Source organism: Marmota monax, unplaced genomic scaffold, assembly GCF_021218885.2.
Source record: "Marmota monax isolate L192 unplaced genomic scaffold, Marmota_monax_Labrador192_F-V1.1 WCK01_AAM20220418_F8-fsc00015, whole genome shotgun sequence".
Lineage (NCBI taxonomy): Eukaryota > Metazoa > Chordata > Mammalia > Rodentia > Sciuridae > Marmota > Marmota monax.
In genome coordinates, this window is record NW_026692194.1 from 21,528,127 (window position 1) to 21,532,298 (window position 4,172).

Genomic DNA, 4,172 nt, shown 5'->3' on the forward strand with positions numbered 1-4,172 from the left:
TAGCAGTCATCACCATCACATGTACCCTTCACACCGCCTACCGCCAGCGCCCCTTCTCAGCTCCCCTGTCAATCCCTCCAGTTCTGCATGGCCACACCTCCCCCTCTTCTATCTTATCCCAAACTTGCTCCTTCTTCCCAAAACTCCAGAATCCATGAGAACTGAGTAGCTGGGACAGCTCGCCCTGGGTCTGCAGCTGTGCAGATGACAGCCTGCTGACATCTTCCTTAAAGATTGCCACCACTGCCCATACTGGTCGGCAGGGAGAGGAGAGAGGGTTTCACACAGCGAGACTTCCGTGGAATTGTTCAAACTTTCTGGCCCATTTCCTAGGCAGAAACTGAGGCTTGCTCAGCTTTCTTCATTCCCTCTCCTGGGTGGGTTGAGATTAGTTTCTCAAACCTAAGGATGTGACAGCAAGCCCTGCGCCTCATATCAAACCCCTTCTCAACCTACCCTCCCTTTCAGGATGGGACCAGAGAAGCACAGAGAAACTTTAAGGACTGGAGGCCCAGGAGCGGTGGCACATGCTTGTAATCTCAGCTACCCCCCAGGCTGAAGCAGGAGGATCTCAAGTTTGAGGACGACTCGGCAACTTAGCAAGGTCGTGCCTCAAAATAAAATGGAGAAGACTGGATGTAGTTCAGTGGTAGTGTCCCCTGGGTTCCACCCCCAGGCCTGCAAAACAAAACAAAACCAAAAAAACTTGGGAGGAACTGACAGTGTCGACACTTTTGTCCTGCATCCAGAGGCTTCTATTTACTCTGTGACCTTGGACAAGTCACCTACACCTTCTAGGTTAGGATCAGCATGCCCAGGTGAAGGAAGAGACGGCTGCTCCATTTTCTTGAGTGTCTAGGAGGTGTGATTGAGGATTCAGTTTCACCTAAAAGGCGGATGGTAAATGGTTAACGAGAACCACGGCTACGGTACTAGTCCCAAGATCCACAGGGCTTCCCCACATCCCTTTCCTATCCACCCATCCTGATGCCTAAAAACACATAAGAGAAACAGAAGACAGGAACTTAGGCCCCGCTACAGGAGAGACAGACCCATAAACTAGGATGACAGCAGGTGTGTCTGCACTGTTTTAGGTCAAAACTCCAGAGGTTCAGGGGAGTGAGGAGCACAGCTGGCTCAGACCTGGACTGCACACTGGCCTGAGGGAGAGAGGGATACAGAGGTGGCTCCACGTAGTCAGTGATAATAACAAGTGGCCCAGTGATGAACCCAGGGCATTCGGGGGGAGACCCAGCCTTGCCACAAAAGATAAGGACAAGAAGAACCCATATGGGTTGGGGGTGTGGCTTCTTGGTCGAACACTTGCCTAGTACGTGGGAGGCCCCAGCTTGATTGTCAGCACTGCAAAAAAGCCATGTGGAGGTAGACATTCCAGGTTCTAAAAATGGGAAATTAGAAGGAAAAGGCCATAACCAAGAGCATCTGAAACCTAGAGTCTTCCAAGGCAGCTGAGGGAAGCCCAGAGGACAAGGCAAAATAGTCGTATTCATGATAATAATAACTGTGATAACCACCTTGGTGATCTGCCTTTATTGAGCAGGTGCTATGTGTCAGGATCTTGGTCAGTGTTTTTGCTATTGCTATTTAATCCTCAGAGCAAACTTACAAGGTGGGTATCATTGTCCTCATCATTACAGAAAACTAAAGCTCTAGTGGGATGTGTCACACACTCATAACACACCACTGTGTGCTTAAACCTTTCTGTGGTGCTCTGGTGAGCCAGAGGGGACTCCACAGAAGACCCCTTAAACTCCAGCTAAGGACTATAAAGCCAAGAGCCACCATGAACTGAATGGTCCCTTTGCCGGTCTTCTCCCAAATGGGCTCTGAACTTCAGAGACTTAAATGGGGAGAAAGAAACCATCTAATGAGAAAGGATCAAGGTCTAAAGCTGAGCAGATGTAGCCTACAGGCCCATCTCACCTGACAGATGCTTGAGTCACCAACAAGAGGGAGGCTAAGGAGACAGAGCACAAGAGGGAGCTTTCCATACCAGCACCAGCTGGGTCCTCTGACCCCCATTTAATTTATTTAGGACCTCTTCACCCAGGATCCCAATACCTTACTGAGAGGGGATGGGGAAGAAGTAAAGTGGTAGAACAGAGAAGAGCCTCCACATCCCTCTCCTCCTGCTCTTTCTCCTATTAGCTACTCCAGTAGCCAAGCCCCAGAGGCTGACATCTCCTGAATGCCATCCCAGGAAGACAAATCATGCAGTATGCTCATATGTGTGTATGTGTGTGTGTGTGTGTGTGTGTGTGTAGGGTTTGGAAGCTAGTTGTCACCATGCCTTACATTTGACCTTCCCTGAGTTTCCCTGGTCAGGAAACTCAGCAAGTTTAGACAGGCAAACCCCAGATAAACTGGAAACAGCTGAAAGCCAGGCAGCAGCCTGGATAGCTGGATCCAGAATCCCTGAGAGGGTGGAGCTTTATGCTTTGGGGCCAGGGGTCTGGCTAGAACAGGGACGGGGCTGCTTACATACACACAGTGGTGGCCTGCCCACAGCCCACCCTCTCGGGGAATGGATTTTCCTTTGCCCTCTTCTCATTTCAGAAAGAACTTTAGGGCAACTCTGGGGCTATTAAGACCACTTCGCAACCCAATTTGGAGGAACAGGGAAGCTGCTGGTGGTGGTGGTGCTATTAGAAAAATGCCTATCCAAAATTTTTGTCATAGATCCTGGAACTTTAGCTTCTCTCAGCCTCAGTTTCCTTATCTGTCGGACTGACATGTAAATGTAAAAAGCTGTCTTTGCCTATTTAGGCAACTATGACAAAGCACCATAGACTAGAAAGCTTATAAACAACAGAAATTTATTTCCCATGGTTCTAGAGGCCGACGAGGTCAAAAATCAAGGAACTGGCGTTTCCAGTGTCAGGTGAGGGCTCATTTTCTGGTTCATAGATGATTCATAGATGGTGTCTTCTTCCTGTGTCCTCACATGGTGGAAAGGGCAAGGGAAGTCTCTGGGGTCTCCTCTTTCAGGGCACTTATTCATGGGAACTCTGCCTTCACAGCCTAATCACCTCCTGAAGGCCCCACCTCTCAGTACACTCAGGCTGTGATGAGGTTTTTAAATTGGGGGAGGACACAAACATTTAGACCACAGCAAAAACCTAGCACCAAACCTGGCTGGACAACCATTAGCATCAACGGAAGCTGGTGTCTTTCCCTCCCTCCCCACACCCTGCTCTCAGCCCTGGGTTCATCCGTGGGACAAAGAAGAGCAGGACCAAGTGGCTCCAGACAAAGGGGATCTATGTGACTGTTGCTAATCTGAGTCTATGGTCAGGTCTAGATAAGAAACTCCCTCCCCCCAGACCAAAATGGGGTTCTAAGATAAAGCGTTTCAGAAGCTAGGATGTCCCTGGAATTGGGAATGCCTGTGAGTGATCAAATAATGGCTTCCTATATTAAAAAGAAGTTGTATTTGTAGGAATGGGAGCTGGTTGGCCCTGGAACCCCAAGGGTTAGACAGTGGACCCACAGAGAACTTGAGTCAGGGAGAAAGAACTCTTCAGGGGTGGTCCACAGGTGGTAGGGATGGTTCAGATGGTGGTGAGTTCTCAGTGATTGAAGGTGTTCAGGCAGAACCTGGGCAAAGTCAAGAGCATGTGGGTCTGGAAGAAGAAATGGAACCAGGGGCCTTATACTTTCTTTAATCTGAGTCTCCTGGGACTGTCAAAACAGGTGACTGCTAAGAGGAATGGTTTGAGCACTCTCCACTGGAAATCTTTTGCATGTACTTCACTAGCGCTGGAGATTCCTCCATCATAGACTCATTGTGTTGGCTTACAGCAGTGTCCTGAAAAATGCCAGACACCCCATTTGGTGTCACACTGGTTCTTTGGGGCCATTGTGAAGGTTCTAATGGGGGAATGTAGGGAGAATGAAGAGGAGGGCCACCTTAGGTGAAAAGGCACCCAGAAGAAAGGTGGAAAATAAGTAATAGAGTCAGCCATGCATGTTGCTGGGGTGGGAAATCCAGCTCCTAGCCTTGCACACAGATTCCAGACACTCAGGGACCAAAAGAGCAGGAAAAGGTCTTGGTACAAGAAATTCCCAGACTTGAACACACTTCCCAGGAGCCTTGGGAGAATTCAAGCTGTGACAATCTACTTCCTAGTGAGATTCAGCTGCATCCTTTC